The sequence below is a fragment of the Camelus bactrianus genome, chromosome 35, assembly GCF_048773025.1.
Source record: "Camelus bactrianus isolate YW-2024 breed Bactrian camel chromosome 35, ASM4877302v1, whole genome shotgun sequence".
Lineage (NCBI taxonomy): Eukaryota > Metazoa > Chordata > Mammalia > Artiodactyla > Camelidae > Camelus > Camelus bactrianus.
The window spans coordinates 16,041,721-16,066,176 of NC_133573.1; the positions used below are offsets into that span (position 1 = coordinate 16,041,721).

Here is a 24,456-nt window from a genome sequence, read left to right on the forward strand (position 1 = left end):
ACAGTGTAATACTTAAGTTCTCTACGGTGGCAGCTGCTTCTAGGACTATGTTTTGTAGATGACCCCCAGGTATTCACTGAGCCTGTTTGTCACATGAAGTCCCGGGGTCAGCTCAAGAGCTTACAATATAGACTATAATTTTACAAATGAGAAGCCTCAGGCCCAAGAACAGGAAACAATGACGGAATGAACCGAAAGCTGTCTGTATTCAGGATGGTTATCCAAATCCTGTTCGTGCTACCAAACTGCCAGTGCACATCCTCTGACATGTGATGCTTGGAGGAGACGAAAACAGATACCAAAGCCTCCATGTTCCAGGCATTTCCAGGGAGACCTGGGATCTGGGGGAAATGCAGATCTTTCCCCCTAGGGGATCTAGCCCCTACTCCTTTTGACTCAGCCGAAGTAGAGAGAGATGTGAAACTTCTCTTTCCATGGTATTTGGGGGGTACCTACAATAGAAGGAAGAAGTGCGCAGAAGTAGGCTCCCAGCCCAGCCGCTGAGCCTGACGATCCCCTACCCAGGATAGGCCACGCCGCCTGAGCTAGGAGCTCAAACTCATCCTGGAGGTGGGCGGGGCGGGCGGGGCGGGGCCCGCTGGGTGTGGCCTAAGGCTGACGGCGGGCCCCGCCTGGCGTCCTGTGGGAGTGACCTAGGGCCAGGGTGGGCGTGGCCTGGAAGCGGGGCGGGGCGGGGCCCGGTCCTCCCCGACGCGGCCCGGGGACCCGCGGGCGGGGAGAAAGCCACACTGGTGGGGTGGGGGTGGGGTGAAGTGGGAGGTGATTGGGGCGCGTTAAAGGAAGTTGGCCCTGCCGAGGGTCCCCGGGGAGAAGGCGGCGCGCAGCGAGCGGAGGGAAGGCGCCTGGGAGCCGGAGCGGGCGCGGGAGCTGTGGGCCCGGTAGGAAGGGTGGGGTCACTGCCGAGCTGGGCGTGTGAAACCCCGCGGGGAGCCCCCGCAGCGGTCCGCCGTGGGGAAGGAGCCTCAAAGCAGACTCTAGGGCTTTGGCGTGCTGCTGACTTGAAGGAAGCTGCAAAGACAGTGATCTTGCGGCTGCGTGAGGCCTAGGAGGCGGGCCTGGGCTTGAGGTGGCTGGTTACCCCGAAGTCTAAATTCCTGCAAACCCTTGCTTGAAACCCAAGGCTCAGAGAGGGTCCCGGCATGGCTTGAGCTCAGGGTTGCTCCACAGAAATGCTCCTGCGTCGTCGTTGGGCAGCTGTGCTGGGATAGGGGCGGGGGAAGGAGGTGTTGTCTATTCCACGCTCTTTCTCCTTTAATAAGATTTGAAATCAGACCTCTAAGCCTTGGGCTTCAGCGTTCCCCCTTTATTTTACCGTCATGGTCCTTCTAGCATAAGATATTTCGTTGCAGATACTACTATATATAAAATAGACGAACAACAGGTCCTACTGTTTAGCACAGGGAACGATGTTCAATATCTTATAATAACATAATGATAAAGATATAAAAAGTACATATATATGTGTAACTGAATCACTATGCTGCACACTGGAAACTAAGAACATGTTAAATCAACTGCACTTCAATTTTTTTTTTTAAAGACATTTCAAATACACGAGTGTGGATATGATCGTGGTATTTACAGCCACAGTGTTGTGATATTTGTGAAGACGCCTCAGGTGCAGTCACACCTGGGATGGGGGGACGTTTAGAGACGAGCACTTTCTCCTTGTGTAGACACATGAGTCTTGTTATTCTTAAATCACCTCTGCAGTGGAGGAAGCCGACAAGCATTTATTCCTATCCTAAAGGATACTCACACTCATTGTCATACAGAATGAAGTCAGTAAGAAAAGAGCCCTAAGACTTACGACTCCTCCTTGGCCAGTTACATTTTATTTTAGGCAGTAGGGGTGTACAGCAGCTATCTGGAAGGCCTGATGTAATTTCAGAAATAACCAACCCCTTCAAAATGAAATCTCAGTGCACATGGCAAAGAAAAAGAGATCAGACAACATGCTCACTGTTGATAGCAAGATAGCAACTCAATTTTAAAAAGAATCATTTGAATACAAAATTCACAGAGTGATGCTTTAAGAAACTACATGTTCATATGTGGAGGCCAGATGTTGCTTTATAGTAGAAAAGTGACTAAAATATATATAGCATAGATTTTTGGAATAAAATAGTAAAATACATTTTATTTCCATTCTTTGATCTTAGAATCACAATGGGAATGCCTAAGCCTATTTTTTTTGACAGTTAGAAAAAGCTAATTACCAGGGGTCTTCTCTGAGCGCTGTATCTTCTAATTTAATCAATTTAATCATCTCCACAGCCCTGTGAGGTGTTCTGATGTTACAGAGGAGAAAGTTAAGGCACAGAAGAGTGAGGCCATGCTGCTGGCAAGTTGGGGGCGGGGGGGGGGGGGGATCTGTCTATCTAACTCCAAAACCTGTGCCCTTATCCACTCGTAGTTTCTTTTCACAAGTGTACCCCATATCCAACAAGGAATAAAGACACACTGATAGAGCAGAAAGACAGATTGCTGGTTTAAAGAACTCAAAGGACCCATGAGTAGAGCCTAATTCTAGTTCTGGTTTCAGCTCTTTAACTTTGTACACATTACTTACTTCTTTCTAAACACATAAATGTAATTGATCTCTAGCTTCTACTAGATCCAGAAATCTGTAGGTTTGTGAAAATAAGATTCTCCTTTTACCATCTAGAGATATTTTTGGTTGCATTTGGTGTTGAAATTATAGGGTGGTCAGGAAGGGTCAGGTTATTCATTCAAGAAATGTGTACTGTGTACCTGGACAGGCACTGGGGCTGCAACAGAGAACAGGACAGATAAAGACTCTAGCTTCTTGGAGTGTGTATTGTGGTTGGAGGCAGAGGGGCTGGAGGAAACAAAGAAGGAACCAACTGACAAATTAACAGACAGCTACAAATTGTAAACAGAGGGCTGTGACAAAGAAAAATGGAGTAGGAGGCACTACATTTTTAAAAATGCACCCTATAATTTAACAGATTAAAACAACAGACATTTATCATCTCAGTTTCCGTGGGTCTGAAATTTGGGTATGAGAGGTTTGGGTGGTTTGGGCTCAGGGTCGTTCACGTGTCAAGCTGTGAACCAAGGCGGCAGTAGTCTCAAGTCTTGACTGGATCTTGACTTGTAGGATCTTGACTCGTAGAATCTGCATCTTAGCTCTTTCATGTGGCTGTTGACAGACTTCAGCTGGCTGTTGGCCAGAGACTGCAGTTCCTTACCATATGGACCTCTGCACAGGGTTACTCATGATGTGGCTTCCCCAGAGCAAATGGTCCAGAGGAGAAAGGAAACTCAAGATGGAAGCTACCACCCTTTTTTAGAACCTGATCTCAGAAGTGGCACCCCATCCCTTCTGCTGTATGCCACTGATCACACCAACCCAACTACACAAGGGGACTGGAGGACTGGAGTTGTGGGAGGCCACTGTCGAGGCTGCTGGCCACAAGGTCGATGGGATGTCCAGGGGGAATGTTATATAGGCTGCTGGATATATTACAGTGTTGCTCCCAGGAGCAATCTGGGCTACAGATAAGTATTTGGAACTCAGTCATGATATATATGAAGTTGAGAATGTGCAAGAGTACCTGGGGAGGGACTAGAGATGGAGAAGGGACCCTGACTCAGTCCTGAAGAACCCAACCTTTAGAGGGAGGTGGAGGAGGATCCAGCAAGGAGGATGGCCAGTGAGGTGGGAGGAGAATCAGGACAGTGTGTGTTCTGGGGGTGGCTTAATGGAAAAAGAGGTTTCACTGGACAAGTTGCCCCTTCCCTATGAAGGGTAAAAAATACCTTGACTATGGCTGAAGGGAAAAGAATTTCTGGGAAAAAATGCAACTTAATACAATTTGCAGTGTGTATAGTTAAATTTTGACCTAGATAGGAGCAAAGAGCAGGAGATCATATTTAGAGTCTTGAAAAGTCTATGCCTGTGTACTTAGTGCCCTCTAGGTCTGGGGCTTGGCCAGGAGAGCCCCGGGATTCCAGGAGGTAGAGAGCCCCTATGTAAGTTTTGTAGGGTTTGCTGTCAGATTTAAGCTTGAAGACAAAGTAATGAGCTGTATGGAATGGGAGGAGCTTCTGACCCCAGAAAGTATACATTTTTGCTTCCATATGCTTTAAAGTGTTAGGATTATATGAAGAATCTTCTCAAATGTCTTAAATACCCCCAGTGAACAGGAACATTGCTGAGAATCCCTTAAGCTGTGTTCTGCCCTATGAACTTCATTCTTCATAAGAGAGTCTGAGATGGTTCTTGAATATGTTTTTCATACACTTGTGGCCTCATTCTTCTGTTCTCAGTGGTTCTTGTTTTTCTTTAAAAAAAAAATTTCATTTAACAAAAAAAGCCTTCTCATTCACAGACATTTCCCCCTCACTTAAAAATAAATTAAAGGAAAAAGAAGAAAAATAAAAGGCCTGCTCCCACCTGGTCGCCTGGCCTAACCTGGCTCTGTGGTTCTGATGACCTGCTTCATGAAAGCATTATCTCCTTGGGTACAAACGTCTCTGCCTGCTGGGCGTGGGAGGCCTAAGTGTCCTTCATTTCTCTGCCCTCTTCCAATGAGGCGATGAAATATAGGTGGAGTGACCTGTGTCACTTCCAGGTGGATGCTCTAAAAGCCAGTGAGAGATTTGCCCCACTCTCCTTCCCTCCACTAGAATGACCATCAGTTTTCTAGGTAGTGGCTGTCCCGTGAGCTTGGGTCATGGAATGAAAATAACCAGCAGAGCCCCCGTCACTCTGCACTAGACACATAGTGTGAGCCAGAAATCAGCTTTTGTTACATTTAGACCCTGTGATTTGGGGATTTGTTTGTTAAAGCAACATAACCTAGCCTGTCCTGACCAATACACTCAGGTAAGGTCTGAGCCGCATGCCTCCAGGGATTACTGGCTTCTGGTCTACCAGACACCTTGGGAACCTAAGAGCAAAGGTGCTGTAAAAAGCTTGCTCTTGTGACCAACATTCCTCTTACTGTTGATGAGATAGCAGGTGGACTTGTTTCCATGACGCTCAAGTCAGCTTTATGATTTTAATCAAAAGTGGCAAAAATGGCATTTAGCTGTCTAACTACATTCTGAAAGGGCAGGCAGCCGGTGTTGAAGTATAAAATACACAAAGGCTCAATGCCCACAAGGGATAGAATTAAGGCTCTCATTTTAAAATATGGTTTGTTTTTTTTTTCCGGCAGGAGGAGGTAATTAGGTTTATTTATTTTTTAACAGAGGTACTGGGGATTGAACCCAGGACCTCATGCTTGCTAAACATGCACTCTACCACTGAGCTATACCCTCCCTCCTAAGGTTCTCGTTTTCATTTTGAAAAACATAATCCCCCCCTCTTCTCTGTATACATGTGTGTATATATATTTATTTATATACATATTTAAAATTTTCAGTGTCCTTCCAGGTATCCCAATATAGAGGAATGTTCATTGGTTCATTGTTAAGGATAGTTCTTTCCCAACGTAGTTAGATCTATCAGTGGATGCATTTCAGATATTATTTTGTTACCAAGGGACACTTGAAATGAATCATTCATACTTACCATTGACTAATTTCTAAATGTTTTAAAGCAGCTTCAAAGAGCACTTTAAATATGACTTCCTGGCTACATTATTTCAGATCTAAGAGGATCAGAATAGATGTTGCCCTCCACGTCCTGGAAGCCATGTGTTCCTTCTTTTCCTCTGACTTAAACAGAAGTGAAGCAGGGAGCATTTTGCTTAGGGCAGAGCCAGGCTGCCTTCTTAGGGATGTTGGCTATAAATCCACTCTCCCTAGAGGTTCACAATCAAAGTTCTCCCCCTCTCTTATTCAGACGAGTGATATGATGATGATAAATTGCTTGGACATGACTGCCCCAAGCACTGGGGTGATGAATTATGTTGTTCAGGGCATGACCAAAGATTCTCCACTGTCAGTCTGCAACATTGAATATTGGCAGTATTCATAAATAGCTTTCTGCCAATTTTGGTCTCTGCTCTGCATGTTAAATCCTGTTTTCACAGGTCATGGTTCTTAGTTCTTAATCGTCTCTGTCTTCCCCTGAATTCACTTAGCTAATCAACCTTTTGTTTTTTTCTGTTCCCTACTCACTAAAAGGGTGGGCTGTTCTCACAGTTGTGTTCGGTAAACATTGAGTCTTTCTTCACAGAAACTGTTAAAATAATAATTATCTGTCCTTTTCTCTAAATCCGGAGTAATAACAGCTTATCTTGCAGTGGCTTAATTGGGTAATTATTTAGTGTTTGAAAAGCACTTTGAAGAGACTATTGGTAAATATTATTGTTAGTTTAATGCTCCTTTGTGTAATTGAAAGTTCATTGCAACCACAAAACCATCAGTATTAGTGTGTGCCAACAAAGCTGTCTTTCTTAATATTGGTTACTATTTTCAAAATTATATGTGTATTGATTTTTGAAATATTTAAGTTGTTTTCACACACTCTCAACATTATCATGTTTATACTGTTGCGTTTCTACGTCTCAGCTGCTACATTCCTTATGTATCTGAAAAAGTTAGATGTCATTAGTTTTGGTCTCTCAAAGTTTGGAGGAAATGTAAAATGCGATTCCTAACTTAGGGGTATCTCACATCATACGGCTGCCACATCTGCTGTGTGTGGCATCTGCTTAACTTTTCAGCAAGCTTTCCTATTAAGCCCTGACAAATAACTGCAATAATGATTTATTTAGTCAGAGACCATACACTGAGCTGTCACCTCATTGGCATTAACATTTGTCAAAAAGGGTTAGATTATACTGCATATGCCTGACCAGACCCTTCGACAAATTGTCTACTCACTTTATAGACCCGGAACCCCCAGGTGTAATTAAAAGCCACTTCTGTAGCTTGGACTGCATGACCTCCATTACTGACCGTATTAGTTTGCTAGGGCTGCATAACAAAATAAACAGCAGAAATTGATTTTCCCATCATTCTGGAGGCTGGAAGTCCAAGGTCAAGGTGCTAGTAGATTTGGTTCCTTTTGAAGTCTCTCTTTTTGGACTGATGGTCTCCTTCTCCCTCTGTCCTCACACGGTCTTCTTTCTGTGTCCTAATCTCTTCTTAGAACTACACAAAATAGTCATATTCAGTTAGGACCGACTCTAACAAACCCACTTCAATGTAATTGCCTCTTTAAAGCCCCTATCTCCAAATGCAGTCCCACTCTGAGATGCTGGGGGTTAGAACTTCCACAGAAGAATGTTTGGAAGGGGCACAGTTCAGCCTAGCTTACAATAATAATGGTGTCTAGAAACTACCATTTTAGTCATTTTCTCTGATTATCAAATTGAGCAATCAAGGGATAACTACAAATCTTGGGAGGGTCTACTCAGCTCTAATACTTCTCCTTAACATTACCTGGAGGAGAGCTTTACGCTTTGGGACTTAAAAGACTGAACTAATTCGATAAAACTAAAACCACATTATTAAATGAACTCTGTATAATTTATTAAACGATTAACCATGAAAGGGACATAATCAAGTGTACCTTGCTATCTGATCTACAACCATCCAAATATTTGTTACGATAACTCACAAATTTTTTTTTTTCTCTCTGGATCAAAAATGTGCTATGACAAGTCTGCATACTTGGGCCATCAGAAAGGGCAACAGGAGATAAAGTACCGCTGTGGTCCTAGCTCACATCTTCTCCCTCGAGGGTGCCGTCTTGTGCTCCTGCTGTTAGATGTGTTCTGAATTACTGCCTCCGTGTTATCAGCTGAAAATGTCTAAGAAAGCAGAAGAGTCTCTGAAGAAAGATGATGGGCCCAAGTAGAAACCAGATAAGCCCTTATATTTGAAGAAATATCGGGGATGTGAAAGCCTCAGAGACCTCAATGTGACCTGTCCCCATCTCCCACGCACACTAGGGCTGATCGTGGAAAACTTTTCAGTGTTCAATTTCAGAACAGAATGGCAGTCTTTTTTTTTTTTTTTAATTCTTTGGAAAAATTGTCTTTTGCAGCAAACTTATAGCCAGAAATCCTTAGAGGATTGTTATGTGGGTTTATAAAAGTACATTAGTAATATTTAGCATAATTGGTGGACTGAGAAACATGATTTTCCCTTCAAAATCTGTTGTTGAACTATTGTTGAAGCTGAGTGATGGATACACAGAGGTTCACTGTACTAGTCTCTCTACATTTGTAAGCTTTTAAAAATGTCCATATTAAAGAGTTTAAATAAATGAATTAATTTGTAAAAAAGAGGAAATGATTTTATGTTCATATAAAATCAATTTCTTCTTTATATATATTATATACAATGAATGTATAAAATTCACTTCTCCTTTCTATATAAGTACAGGTTCTGGGATGCATTTTTTGATGCCATCACATTTTCTGGGACAGATTAAATTTTAGCAATGAGGTGTGCATGCACACTTAAGAGAACACACGTATGAGGAGAATGTTTTCACTACCAGTTGCTCCATAGAAAAGTACTGTTGAAACCTCTACTTGGGAAAGATATAAGGGCATCTTTGCTAGTTTGAAGCTCGATTATTGGACACACATTTTTATTTATGGCTCCCTGGTCTGTGGCACGTCTACCATTTCACAAGTTGGAGTTTCCCAGGCTGCAGTTTCTCCAAGTTCAGTTTTTAACTTCAGAGACGTTCCATTTGCCACCACACAAATCCATTTAACACAGGAATTCCAGAGGAGGCCACTCGCTTCCAATGCCCCATGCCCAGCTGAAGCCCTTCTGCCCATGCTTTCCATAAAAATGTCCTTGGCTGTTTCAAGAGTCATCTTTACAGGCCAACACTGGGCGAGAAATGAGCTCTACTGAGACCCCACATACCTGCCTCCTGCCTGCCCCTCCCTGCCAGCGCCCATCCCAGGTCTCCCAGCTCCATAGGCAGAATCAGGGACTGTCCTGAGGCCTCACTTGTGAGTCTCACTCACATTTCTGTGCAAGTCTAAGGCCTGACATTGATTCCCTTTTGCTTCTGTGTTGCTTTCAACTTGCCCCATTATCAACCAGAGAAGAACAAATTCCGAGGGTTCCTCTTTCTTCTGTGCAACTAAGTGGGAGCAGCTGAGTGCATATGTAGTGAAGATCCCACTGTCTGGAGTACAGACATTACTGAGACGTTGACCTTAACAGCCATTTGTGACCTGTTCGGGATCCAGGGAGAGAGAAGCTTCTAGCAAATCCAGTTTCAGTATACCTTTTTGACTTCTTTCATTCCTCCAAGGTATAGCCTTTTCGCTTTTTGCCTATCAGTGTATTTCAGTAGAAAAATTACAATACTTCAAGCTAAGAGGTCCAAGTCTAAAATGGTCTCTGTAGTTGTATATATTCTTGTCTGGTGAATGTCATCTAATTGTTAGATTTAAAATATCAAAACATACACAGTTTCTAGCCTTGGGGATACTTCACAGGCCTTTGCTATTACTTCTTCTTGCTACAATGAGGTCAAAAGGATCTGTTTCTAAATTCCTCTGCTATCTCATAGACCAAATCAGAATTGAAAAAAAAATTTTTTTTTAATGCAGAGTTTTCATAGTTCTTTATGTAGGGACATTGTAGCTTTTTTGGTGAACCTGTTTCCACGTCTTTGTTTTTATTTTTTGTATTGGTAATACCTTGGCCAAATAAGTTTTCATTAATTATTCCTATATAATGTAATGATTTTACAACATTGGCACCAAAGGGGAATTTCTTTATATGTAGCGATGGATTAAACTTTACAGTTTTATTCTATAAAAATTGGAAGCTTACAAAGTAGCTCTACTAAGTCTGACCATAATGTCTCCACCCATATTCTTTACACTATATAATATCATATTTACATTTTAAAATCAACATCATTTAAAATAATGTCGACAATTATAGGATCAATGAAAAGGTCTGAGAGTTAAAGTTGGAAAATAGCTTTCTCTGCCTAGTTAGAAGTCAAGGTGATGACCTGGGGGATGTTACCCCAGGAACAAATGTTAGCTTTTTGATAGGCCTGAAAAAATAAATGTGTTACAAGACATTGCAGAGATGTTAAATGCCCTTTAATTTGCACAAACTCAGTGTAATATTCATCAGAGTGAATGAATTCATCGCTTATTAATATTCATCAAGTTTATCAAATTTGATTCATTCTCATATCATCCTTGAGTGTTTGCTATGCCTACGTATTACCTTTAATTACTTAGCATTTTCCTCGAATCCAACCCTCTGCTTTCCTTCAGCCTCATCCTAAGCACTAATATCCATGAAATCACAGGCTTGCCGTGTTCATTACTTTTCTCTAAAACACATGAAAACAAATAAATACTTGTTTAAAATGTTTTTAAATGCCCATCTATTATCTAAAATCAGTTTGAACTACCAGTGGAATACGTTTCACACCTTCTGAAAACACTGACAAAAAGCAAGCAGATTATTGACTTTTTCTTACTTATCTCACCATCTACTAAAAATTAAAATAACTCTTTGTTGTAAAAGTTGGCACAGAGTCATTTTCAGAATAGTTTTCTGTCCTTGTACTATGATGGTTAGAAAAGGTGGAAACATTAGAAAATGTATACACATGTACGTATATGTGTTTATGTACACGTATGCATCGGTAATGGATCATTTTAGCTGTTATTTGGGAAGGAGCCAAGAGTTTTCATTTGCTTAGACAGTCAGCATCATTTATTTGAGGGCTAATTAGCCACCATTATTTTATACCAGTGCCTCTATGTTACTGTTAGTCATACGCAAAATGAAGAGTGAACTTAAAAAAAGTAATCATCTGGGGTGTGAGGTATTTTTCATCCATCTGCTAGTAATAATCTGAAGTTTATAGTAAAGTAAATACGGTAATGTGGTTTGTTACAGTCTGGTTTGCCCCATGAGAGATCAGAAAAGACTTAGAAAGATATCAATAGCTTTTACATTCCTTGTGTAACTATGTCCTGCCTGCTTTTCTCCTACTTGTAAAGCCCCACTTGTTGAACATCTAAACAAAGTGAACTCATGGGGAGCAGCTGTAAACCTGGTTTAGAGGTCACTTAATGCCTCTTCACATGGAATCAGAGAAGATGTATCCGGGAGGAACCCTACAGATCACCTTACCTAATTCCTTTGTTTTATTAATGAGAAAACAGGCCTACAGATTGATTTGCTCAATAATACATTTTTTGCATATCAACTTTGGGGGGGAGGGTAAACTTCTATATAGTTGGTAAACTTCTGGCTTTTCCTCCTCTTGGGGAAATAGCGATATGTTCATGAAGTATTATGTTGTCCCATCTGGGTGCCTTCTTCTATTTTCAAAATACAGTAAGTAGACATTAATTTTTGGTGGCACTTAAGATACTTTATAGCTTCTAACTTTTGTTTGTATCAAATAAAAAAGTTAACCTATTGCATAGTATCAGGAGTGGTGTCTGTTGCTTTGAATACATTTGCACAAGAGAGGGAAAGTGATATTTTTTTAAGCAGTGACAAGATATATTTTCCATAATAAAATTTTGTTCTTATGCTTAGTGCACTTGGATTCCAACATCCCTGAGTTCTTGATTTTTAATCTGTGCGTAATAATAATAAAATAATTAAAAAACTGATAATCAAATGTAATAAAAGTAAGTTTTGATATGAATTCATAATGAAAAATGTATGAAACGAGTCACTGAGGAGAACAGACAGGGAAGTGAGAGTTTAATTTCATGTGATGCCTAAACAAGAACTCAAGGAGGAACAGAGTAGCAAGCGCCATAGACTTTACGTATGAAATTAAAAATAACTTTGAGAGGAAGGACAGCTAATTTTGTTTATGTAATAAGTTTCTATTGCTCCACAGTTTGTCGGTAAAAGCAGCTTGGAGCACTTAGAGAGCCCATCTTTATCCTCACTGTGTTCCAATTTAAAAAGTGTTAATACTTTTTTTTGGAAACTGAGCCACGGAGTAGTTCTGAGATCTCCCCAGCACCCGTAGTTCGAGAAGGAAATTGAGTGACCATTCCCCCTCGAAATGCTGTCATTTGCCATCCGCAAGAAGGCAGGCAAGTCTTGAAAAACACAAAAGACATGGCCAGTTGCTGATTCTTCTGTGGTTAATGCTACAGGAGAGTCCAGACTCCAACACATCTGCTCCCTGCGTTTTCAGACCCACTAGCAGCTCTGAAGCCTATGCCTTCTCCCCAGTCTCATTAATTTACTCCTTCATCCATGAACATCTTTAGGATGCCTTCCACCAGCCGGTCGTGGCTCTAAATGCTGGGTGTGACGTGGTTCTCACTGAACACTGAGCAGAGAGGATTCCTTGAGAGTTAGGATAATATATCTGCAGTTCTCCTGTGGTGTCTCCAGAGAGTGTCAGAGGATTAGAGGCCCCTCCCATGAACACAGTGCCCTGCCCGGCTCTGCAGGATCTGTCGTTTGTCACAGACACAGCACAGTCACTTTACAACATGGCCTCCAGCCAGAGAGAGTGTCAGGGACTGGGTGGTGCTTTTCTGAGGCTTGGTCTTATGCTTGAAGAGAGCACCTGCCCTCTTTCCTCTCTTAGCAATAAAACTCAAGCTGCAGCTTTCATGCTCTGCACTGAAAGCAGGAGAGATCCAGGCAGAGGAGAGGATTCCCCCTCACAGCCTCTTCTTGCTTCCTCCGTGGGGTGAGATGTGGCTGCGTCCTCTGCTATTGTCTTTGGCGTTCGTCCTTCCCAGAGTTAGTGACTACAAAGATGACAGCCAGACTCATGAACGCTGGTAACCTGGGTTCATTTTCTGCCATACAGTCTGACCCTTTATTCACTGGCAAACATTTTCTCTCCAGGAGCACCTGGTATGGTTGCACTCACAGCCACGTACTGCTGGTGACTTCAGAATTTAGCATTAGAGTGTTCGCCGCGTTCACCTACACGCTGCTAAGCCTGACTACAGCGTAAACTCCGGGAAGACGGGGACCACGTGTCTGCTTTTCCTCTCTATACCACAGAGAGGGACTGACCTCCTTTCTCACTGCTGTGTGAGTCCTAAACAAACAAAAACAAACCGAAACAAAACACTGACCTCTTGTGAAAGGACATCTCTTCAATTAAGCGTCACGAGGCAAACCTTCCTGCAACGTGCCCTGACCTTCTGAGATGTGAAATGCTTTATCGCTGAGCGCCACTTCTTTACAAATATTTTTTAAGCGTTCGCATCACAACAGCATGGCTCCATGACAATTAATCTTCTGTGGTAATGCAGTGACAATGAGATGATTTCTCTGGAGAATCTATGCTAATACTATTAAAATGCTCTTACAGTGTCAAAATGATTGCAGTGGAAGCATGTGGGGACTATGCTTATGTGATTATGATATTATAGTGATGGGTGATTACCATAGGAAACTACTAATTCAACTCTGCAGGGACTTGCATTATGAAGCCATTATAACATGAGATTATAATGACACAATAACTTGGATGCACATTCGTGATGTGAAAACTAAAAGCTAATTTGAATGCAAGTAGTATTTCCATTAAATTGTAATTAAACATTGAAAGCAACGCTTGTTTAAATTTAAGACGGAGACATGCAGTCCAGAAATGAAAATGGTGGGAAGGGATACATGCCAAGTACAGGCTTAGGAATGGTTAGAACCACTTGCAACTCTGCCCTTTAGAATTTACTAGGGGTGAACGCTCACCTCAAAGTGGCCTCCCCAAACCTTCTCCCCCTCTGCTGGCCTCTAAAGTAACCAAAACCTGTATCAGGACACAAGAACCCTGGAAACACCTCCCATCCTATCACTGCCATCATTAACATTGTAAGCCTCCTTGTTTCATTTTTGGACATAATAGTACCTTACCTCCCTCAACACAAGAGGATAAAGCAGTTTCTTTCCATTGTAAGTAATCTTTTAAAAAATACAACAAAATTAATCCATGTTCAAAATCAGACAAAACAGATAAGCACAAAGGAGAAAAAGGAAGAAAAAGGAAAACCTTAAAAAAAATTCTACCTCTTAGAAATGACCTATATTAGCACCCCTGGGCATTTTCTTTTCTTTCAGACTATTCTCCATGCATAGTATATACATTTTTTCTTCAAAAATTTGTATTGTATAATACCTTAAGGCCTGCCTATTAATTCTCGCCATCCCTGCAAGTTGCAAGATCTATTTCTTAGCCAAGAGAATCCAGTTGATAAGTTTTTGCTTGTTTTTTAAAGGTCAGCTCAAGCTGGACAATTTTACATGTCACCCAGGAAACTATATTTTGCTATTAGGGAATAGTATTTGGCAGGGTTTATGCTGTGCGTATGTCAGTTACAGGATGGGTCTATAGTAAATTTTTCAGAATCTTAGCAACGCTGTACGTACTTCATTAACACTGATCTCTGCTTAGTGATGAACAGTGCATTTGATAAGTCATAGAGTTCTAGCTTGTTCTTAATTGATAATTACTGTATGGCTTAGGTCAACATAAAGATAGATTATGAAAAACTAGGAAAATTTAGGGGCTACTGAACTTGTTAGATACACCCCTGCATTAGCTTGCTCAGATGTCATAAGGACACACAAGAGCTAATACATACTCCCTCCTAATTATGACTCAAAGTGGTTATTACTCCTTGGTTTAAATATAGTTGAGATGAGTTTTTTGTTATTAAGTATTTAGTTCACACTCAGGCTGTATGCCTTATGGTTATTTTTATTACCACTTCTTGCAACAACCAATTTAGGTAGATAAATTTCAGTGACTCGGGTTCTTATTTTTAAAATTAGGGAAAGGAAAGCACAGCGCACTTAAATGTCTTGCTTCAAGCCATGCAGTCCACACTGAACTTGGGCTTAGATTTTCTGGTCCTGGATAATTGTAGTTTCTTCCTTAGGCAAATGAGGGATGTCCCATCTGAACAGCACTTCCACCTTAATAGCCACCAGTATAACTTAGTGTGATGTTTATAGTAAACACCTATGTGGTTAAATAAAAGGAACACTGGATTGACAACTGAGAGACTAGGTTCTATTCTAGGTTATCTGGCCTTCAAAAGACTAGGATTCAGTTTTTGCATCTAAAATTGAAGCCTTTGAGTTAAATGATCTCCTTAGTCCCTCCCAACTCAAACATTCTGAGATCACATAGTACTTAACACTAATGTAAGTGTTCATATTTTAATTATAAATATTATACATTTTAATATTTAATATTAATAAAAATATTTATTTTACTGGCTTTAAAACAACTGATCTAAATTCAAAAGCATGCCTTATTTAGATACATCTAATCATTTGATGTGTTTTAGCAGACTTGTAATTTGAGTTAAAAATGTCTTTTTTATTTAAGAAATTTATTAAAAGTATTAAAGTTGTAAATATAAATCTAATCCAAAGAAGAGATTAAAATTATGTCCTTTGGGCATAACCTCATTATTGTTAAAGTACAGTTAGAACTGCAAGGAAAGGAAACTTCTGCTCTCATAATTGTACAAGTATACAGATTAATAGTTGTAATCATAACATTTAAAATGTATAACTTTCTGTGAATTCTTAGGAACCAAGTAATAGCAATGACTGAGGTACCAAGTTAAAATATAATGCTAGACAACCTTTCTAAGTCTTTTAGGGTACCTTATTTGTATGAGGGAAATCAAAGCATATTACATTCCTTTTAGATTTAAATACATATACGTGACTAGAGATTATTCAATTAAAATTTTATTACTTGGCTGTAGGGAATTTTCCTAATTTTAGGAGTCTTGTTATCCAGAGAATTTAGAATTACACTAGAGCATTTTTTTTTCTGCCATCCTAAAGATTGGGAAAGAGTGATTATTGTTCTGTCACACATGTAGTTATTACAGATCTGCCCTGGATCCCATTGTTGTAAATCAGTTTTCAGGAGTAGAAATAAGCTGTTTGTTACTCTATTTTAGTACATCAAATACTAGTCATTCCCCAAAGATGTTTCTGTGTCACGTGCCACACTCTCTTAGGACCAGGCAAAATTTGCTGTCTTGCCTTCTTTCCTAGACCCATTACTAAAGATGATCTCTAAAGCATTTTTTCTCAAACTTGAGGGTCCACAAATTCTCAGCAACATTTGTGATTTTTGTGTTTCCACTTTTATGATAATATTAAAGCATATTCTGAATCATCATAACCATCTTACAATGAAATATTGCCATAGGATTTCATTATTTGTATCTCCATTTGTTTTTCAGACTTCAGTGATGAGAAATTATTACCTAAAACCACAGAGAGCATCTGTCTTTTTTTTCCAATGTTTTTTCCCCAAAAACTGGGATCTCTGTTTCCCTGGGAGCCATGACTGTGTTTTCTAGGATGTCAGAAGGTAGAATATTGAGAGTAGTCTGCTAAAGTGATTTGGGCCCTTTAACTTCCTTTCTAAGAAGTAGAGTTGATTTATATGCCAGATCATCTATGGTAACTGCACATCTGTTTGTTTTTCAGAGTCTGACTTTAGAATCTACACCGATATCCTAGGTGTAGAACCAAGAGTCAGGACTTCCTCTGTTTTCTAGTCTTTTCATTCTTCCTAGCACTGCCATTTGTACTGCGTCTTCAGCATAAGCAGCTCTTCTCCCAATATGACCTCCTTAAGACCGGTACCCACTCATCTCTCTGTTGCTGAGGGAAGCGTGGGGAGGGGGTGGGGAGGCAGCTGTGAGAGAACTCAGCCAAGCTTCTGATAAACCAGCCAATCAAAGTGAAGAGATTATACATCATGATACACTGGGATTCTTGTCTTGTGTTCTTTTGCAAGAGAAGGGCAGTGTGTATTTTCTTTGGTGCTCATTTTAGGCATTCATCAATAAGTGTTGGTTGAATCCCAAAGGAGAAGCCTCAGAGGTCATGGTTCCTTTTTATGGGATGTATTCTGCCTTCAGTGAAAATGGGATTGCTCATCATCCTTGGCTGAATAAACCCCATTTCCTCATGGGTGAAACGGGTACAATAATGATAAAAGTGGATTTCTTCTGAAAGTATATCCTATGGCCCAGTCTTCTAGTTGGATACTTTTCAGTGACTCACCTCCTGCTGATCCCTTGCCTATTTCACAGGGACATTATGAGATTTAATTAAAGTGTACAGAGCGCCCTGAGCTCATCAGAGAAACACACGGCGTTATTATTGTAGATCATACTTCTGATATTCCATAATCTCTTGAAGGTAATGAAACCAGCAATATAGAAAGCTAGGGCCTTGATACAGTGTGAGTTTTATGAAGACACATTCATACCATGTTATAGTAATAGTGGTCATTGTTGTGGGTTTAAAAGTGCAGAGTTCAATTACTGTGAACTTTCTAATTGTTCTAAGTATTCTGATTTAATTTTTTTCCCGTCAATAAATAACACATTTGAGGGTCAATGAGTATTCAAGTCACACTGTTTTAGGTCAACATTTAAGACTTTCCAGTGTAGTTTTTAAACTCTGATTGTGAAAAGTACTTTACACAGCTAACATTTTAATACATTTGCAATTTAGAAAGGGAAAAAAAGAGAGAGTGCTCATCCAGGACTCCCTTACCCTGAAATGTACTCCTGCTCTTAAAATCCCAGAGGAACAATGAAAATTCACTTTGGTTTCCTAACTCATCTGGCCTTCTGTCTCCAACATTCAGCCTATATTCACACTGCCCATTTAATTACCCTCCTAATACAGGGCTCATCCTCTGGGGCCAGCGCACACGTCAGTGTTTTTCACTACAGACCGTTTACAAACCCCAAAATATGCCCTCCTTTGTTCATGCTACCAGAATGCCTCCTTGCAAAAATCCTCTTAAGGTTCTGCAGCCTCACCTAAATGCCACCTCCTCCAGGAAGCCTTCCTATTCTCTCCCATACGTGTGATGAATGTTACTCAGAAAATCTCGCATTGGATGCTTACCATGTTTCAGGCACTGTGTTGGAGCTCTTCAGCTTCCAACAGGCAGGAGTGTTCTTTTTTCATCTTTGTTTCCCATAGTGTCCTCCTTTGGACACAGTAGATCCTCAGCAAACATTTGCTACATCGAATTGAAATGCACGCAGGTGAAATGTATGGATGCCTGGAAAGCAGGCTCCTTTATGTCACCTTCCTGTGGTCTGAGAATTTAAGGCCCAAGTTATCCCCTCAAACCTAAAAATCAAAGCTGCTTTTCTTAATATTTTGAGAAGAAGAATAATAGCTGGTCACAAACCTTAACAGAAGCCATATCGCTAATGAGAACATCAGATTGCTTTTGGCTGAAAGTGCGTGCCGGCAGTGTGGAAATGAAGGGTGGATACACTGGTTGAACAAACACTTTTCAGGCATCTGCTTCTTGCCGGTAAGTAACGTAGCTCAGAGGTGGTATCCGCTTCTCTGGGTGTCGGAATGGAACTAGTTATATCCATTTATCAAAACAAAACTAGTTATATATATGGCTCCTCTTCCTCAAGCATGGGTGGCGTTTCTCATGCACGTGTCCGGGTAGGCAACAGGTCATGTTTTGGAAGTTTCTAGAACAAGACAAAAAGAGTCCTCTGGCTCTTTATCTTTTTTCTGTGAGACTACCATTCGTGCGTCAAACAGGCTAAGCCTGCCAAACTAAGAGAACATACATGGCACTGATTCTTTCTAAGTCCGAATTAGCTAAGCAGAGTAGCAAATGTCAAGACTTTTCTATGACAGTCTACTGTGTGCTGTTCAAAATAAAATAAAAAAACCTGAGATGATTTTGTGGGAAACATCTTTTAGGTAGATAGCTGTTTGTACAATGGAAAGGCTTTCTGGGATTCTGAAAATTATTTTGAAGTGAAACTGTGTTAAAAAAGAAATTAATGTGGATGGTCTATAAGTTTAAAAAATTAGCTGTCAGAGTTATTATCCAGTTTTATTCCTTGTAAAGGAATGGTTACTGCTATGAATCACCTGCAGTAATTACTAAGTAGTTTTAGTTTCCTGGTTTATAATTGGTGTCTACTAATTCAGGTAGGAAAATCCTTGAAGATATAGTCACTTGATTTTGTTTTTATATGCTAAAGAGTCTTGTTCTTATTTCATTAGGGAAAGTTTTGTGTTTTTTTTTTAAGCATATATATTCCTAGGTAGTATTGTGTTGGGTGCAGAAGGATATGCTACAATGGCAGGTTTACTATGTTCTGACAGCTTGGAAGGTGAAGATATAGGAAAGTTGAAAATACAAACACGGCATAAAAACCCACAACCCCAAAACTTTGGGGGAAACATTTTCCCATGCTTTTAAATAATTTTAGCTTGTTGATTTAAGGAAATAATGTGACATACCACAAAAGGGTGTGCTATGATCTCAGAATTATCTCATCAGAAATATATTGATAAATAATCCAGGAAATTTTTTTTAGCCCTTTTCTAACAACTGTGAACCTCTTCTTCCTTTCTGGTCCCAATTCTACTTCCATTTATAATTTCCCTGCTTCTGCTTTAATATTTGTTTTCTTTATGTTATGTGTCCTTCTTTTATTTATTTAATTTAAATTTTTCCCCTGCTGGAGGTGCTGGGATTGAACCCAGGTCCTTGAGCATGTCAAGCATGCACTCTACCACTGAGCTGTACCTCCTAACCTCCTGCTTTATGTTACATGCCTTTTGTGTAAGTTACCTCAAATCCTTTGTGGAATAAGGCTGGATTAAAATAAGCAAGCATATAGCTATTAATTAAGTACTACTATGTACCAGGCACTGCCGGGGGGCTGAGGAATGAGAAGCAAGACACTGACTCTGCCCTCAAGGAGCTCAAAGTCTGATGGAGAGATGTGAATACAAGACATGAGTTTCAAGGGTAAACTCAGAACTATTGAGAGAACCTAGAATGGGCATCTTACCCAGATTACTTGAGCAACCAGGAGGAAGAGCTTCCAATTAGAAATGATGCCAAAGCCCCATCCTGACGGCCAAGTACAAGTTAGCCAAGACAGGAAAAGTGTTGAGGAGGTGGAGTAGGAGTAGGTTGGGCTTCTTAGCTCAGGGAAGAAAAAAAAAGGCAGCAACACTTTCAAAGACCTGGAGACAGGCGCAGACATGTTGGGTATCTCCCACAGCCCTCCCTGCCGAGCACAGCATCTTACACTTAAGGGATCCTCCATAAATATTTGTCAGAACAATTATAACTGTTGTTTTAATGGATGGAGAAGCTTGATGTTAATGGGTTAATTTGGGGGGTTGGGGGGTTGCAGAGAGGCTGGGGGAGAAAGTTCAAGAGAAGTAATGTGACCAGGATGGGCAAGGAGAATGTGTTTAGGACCAAATCTGCGGTGCCCTCAGGACCAGACAAGGTTGAAAATAGAGGTGGCTTCTGAGGGAATGACACCAAGTTGAAAATTTAGCCAGAAAATCAGTGGGGGGTGGCAGGGAAGGCGCAGGAGGGAAACAATATAAAGTCTGTAGGAAGACCTTGAGGTGAATGAGTCTGGCATTTCTGAGTAACTGGAAGGCCAGGGAGGAGAGGGGTCAGAGAGAAAGTGTGGAGTGAGGGGTGAAATGACTGGAGAAGCAGGCAGGAACTAGATCCTGCAGTGCCTTACAGGTTATGCCCAGTATTTTCTAAGCAGGGAGAGACATGATCAAATCTCTGTTTTATCAGGATCTCTGGTCTACAGGGAACAAATTGGAAGGAGGCCCAGCGGCTAGATAACTGTGTTTAGTTCATCTTTCTAATTGTTTTTCTGGCAGTTAACGTGCCTTTTTAAAAAAGAGATTATTTTTATGGTTTTGTCCTTATATGTGTGTGTGTGTGTGTGTGTGTGTGTGTGTGTGTGTGTGTGTTCAGTTAAAATGTATACCATTTTATACCCCTCTTTTTCACTTATAAATAAATGATGACCCATATTTCATAATTCCTGACACTTTCCTAGGAAATGTCTCATTGACTACCCCCACCTACTTTCCTAACCCTACACGGGAGTGTATTCAGTAATGGGATCTTGGTCCTTGTGTGGCTTGACTGTGATAAACATTATTCAGGCTGCTGAACCTTTTCTAAAATTTTCATTGGACTCCAGGTCTAACACTAGAGTCAAGTTCAGCCCACAAAGGACCCAGTCAAAGAGCGTGAGCCACTGCAAAGGCATGTAATTTGATCAGAAGCATTTGCACATGAACAATATCAAATCTTAGGCATGACCGGCAATTAGCAATACTGTGATAATAAAGGAGAATTTGGAACAGCTCTTGAATTCATAATCTTTGTCTGTGTGGTTTAGTTAAAGGATTCAAAATCTATATTCTGTTATTTCACAGGTGACAATAGTATAGGCATTGTTAAGAGTGACCTTTCCTCATTTTTCTCCCTTTCACTGATATAAATGAAACAGACATACATTTTAAAAACTGGAAAATAACATTAAATTGTAATGAAGAAAAAATTATCTATCTTTACTACTTCTACTGCCCTAAGATACACAATACATTTTAGTATTTCCGGTTAAGTTCTACATATATTTAGCTATATACACTCTCCATAAATTTACAGTTTTGTATTTTTTCACATGTTATAAGAGCATTTTCTTATACCACTTTGCATAAGGCTCCATCATATTCCTATAATGGTAAATGTTTTGGTCACTATTCTAAATAATGCCATAAAGAAATCTTTGTGCATAAGTATTTTTCACAGGTAACTAAATATTTCCTTAAGACAGATCCCCCAGCAGCACCGTACCATTTTAAAACTCCAGCTCCACATGGCTAAACTCTTTTTCAGAAAAGTTGGGCAAATTTGCACTTTCCCAGGGTTACATATAGGAGGGCCATATGTCACCATGTTTATGTAATATTACTCATCTTTCACAAACCAGTCAGTGAACAGAGCCAGCTTTGTTTTAACCATCTTCCAAGTGACGCATTCTGCTGGATCTCCAACAATGTAGACACTTCTGCTAACTTTTAGGACTAAGTTGCCATTTATATAGTTTTTATTTATTTATTTTTAACTTTATGTTTTTTAACTTTTTTATTGAGTTATAGTCACTTTTAACTTTATTTTTTGAAGCATAGTTGATTTACAATGTTAGTTTCAGGTGTACAGCAAAGCAATTCAGTTATATATATACATACGTACATACATATATAATTCAGATTCCTTTCCATTATAGCTTATTACAAGAAACTGAATATAGTTCCCTGTGCTATACAATAGGTCCTTGCAAGTTGCCATTTAGAATGGAAAGCTTTTTTTTTTCCAAATGCAAAGCTGGATTTCTATCTATGAAAAATTGCAAATGGTTATTTGTGTTTCCCACACTGCAAATCTAAGTTCCTTCAAAGATGTATACATTTTAAATGCTTTTATTAATAAGCACTGTTCACACAAAATTGAAATCAAACTCCCTTCTCTGCCACCATGTTTTGGGGCTTATCTGGCAGGAGTAATTCCAAATAAATATCTTAGTTATTTGATATTTGGACATTTGGACAGCTATTTGAAATTTGGACAGTTTTCCATTATGTTGTATCCGCTGGAAATTATTTTTAAAAAGTACATCATGCTTGAGGTTTAGTTTGCAGGCATGAGAATTTTATGTCTGTAGCCCCTGCTCTGTTCATTTCTCACTAAGAAGGCATAATTTAAACTAGACTGTCAATTTGTTTGTATATAAAAGAAAAAGTAATTATTTATGGGATATTTTAACCCATTGGGATTTGGAGTATAGTTCTAGATATTAAACGCCCTTTCTGCTTGCAAACTTCAACAAAAAAAGGGGGGATTTTCATCTTCTTGGAATTACAGGGTTGTAGTAAATTCTCCTTTCTTCATTTTAACGTCAAACTTTCTGCTCCTTCACTTCGTTTTAAATTAAGGCATAAACAAACGACTTTCTCTTCAGCTCAGTCTGGTTTCCCAGGTGCTATGTAAGTGAAGCCATCTAATGCTAGGCACTATGTAGGATAGGACATAAAAGAAATAGCTCGCCTTCCGCCTCCTACATACACACACACGCACAGCACACAGTCAAATGGAGACCAATCCCTTAATAGATCAATTTAGTACACTGTGACAATTGCTGGGATATACTTTGTATTTCATTCTATGATATGCTCACTATGAGTTCTCCCCATCCCACCCCCACCCCTGTGAACAGGTTACTTAAATAAACCAAGTCTATGCACTAATGGACTGACCGCTCAGAAACTAGTTCCCACTCAAGCATTCCAACTTCCTTATATCCTAATTTCTGTTCCTGCCTACCATGTGAGTATCTCTTTCTTCATGCCTGCTGATTGCTGTAAATTCGCAGATATCAAGGGATATGATGCAAATAGATGGCAAAGTAAAATCGAAAACTTTAAAGAAGGATGCAGTATGTCATGAAGTTGAGGGGAGGGATGTCTGAGAAATGCTAAAATACATGCCAACCCCAAGTGCGAATGTGACAGTTAGACCCTGGACAGCCCAAGAGGAGAAACTAGCATGGATAACATCAGGATGAGTGCTGCAAGAGAATAAGCAGCATAAAACTGGTTAATAGAGGACCTTGTTAAAAAATGATAAAGTCTTCAGAAATATTTTTGCAGAAATAACCTTTTTCATCACTGGGATGCAAAAGTCAAGTAAAGGATGTCATATCACCTAGTTTTGTCAGAAAAATTATTCGCCCCTTCCCCCACCCAAATATAGCACTCAATTAATTTTTTGTTCTAAGAATTAGGGTGTATCTATAATGATGACCTATTTTATAATAGTTTACTTTTCTACTTTGAAATCTTAATTAAGTCCTTTAAATATGACTTCTTATTCAGCATTGGTCTGCATATTTTGATTACCCATCTCTGTGTAACAAACCATCCCCTTCAAAACACAGGTTTCAAATGAGAGCCATTTTATTATCTCCTGTGATCCTGTGGGCTGGCCAGACTCTGCTGGGCTGGCTGGAGCTGAGCCTGCAGTCACGTGGAATCCTGGCTGGGTTAGAATATTCAAGATGACTCACTCCTGGTTTGGTACCTTCCCAGGGGCGGCCGCAAGGCTGAGCTCAGTGGGGGCTCTGAGGTGATGGGAGGGGGGTTCTCTCCCACTATCCATATAGTCTCAGTGTCTCTCCTTCTCCACATGAGAGGGTAGCCAGACTTACATATATATGCAGCTCAGGATTTCCCAAAACACAAAAGCAGAGGCTCCTTCCAAAAATGTGGATGGCACACTGATGCAGCATCACTGCCTCCACATTCTGACCAGCTCAGGTTCAGCCTGGAAGGATGCTTCACAAGGATGTGAATCCTGGAAAGCACAGTTCCCTGAAGCCAGCTATGGAGACCAGCTAACACACTGCACCAAGCACCTTCATCCAAAAAGGCATTTCCAGGACCAGTTATCCATGGATGATGAGGACCCCCCGCGGCTGTAATCACTTCAGTGGGTGGTTTCCAAAAGTCAGTGGATTGTGATGTCAATCGCAGTGCTCAGTCTGCTTTTAACCATCCTGGGCCTCAAGTGAAGGAATTCCTTTCTAACAGATTACAGCCTCAGTTGGACTCATTAGCTCCGACCCC

At 40.3% G+C, this 24,456-nt stretch overlaps 1 protein-coding gene across 2 annotated transcripts in view; it reads left to right on the forward strand.

Moving 5' to 3' along the window:
* The first annotated feature begins 768 nt into the window (after positions 1-768).
* The window catches only part of PTER (phosphotriesterase related), a 58,705-nt gene continuing 35,017 nt past the window's right edge, over positions 769-24,456 (forward strand). Inside the window, exon 1 of one of the 2 annotated variants that reach the window (XM_010966796.3) lies at positions 769-899. The gene's annotated coding sequence lies outside the window, so the exon portion shown is untranslated. The remainder of the gene's footprint in view (positions 900-24,456) is intronic. The other variant, XM_010966787.3, reaches the window with a different exon arrangement.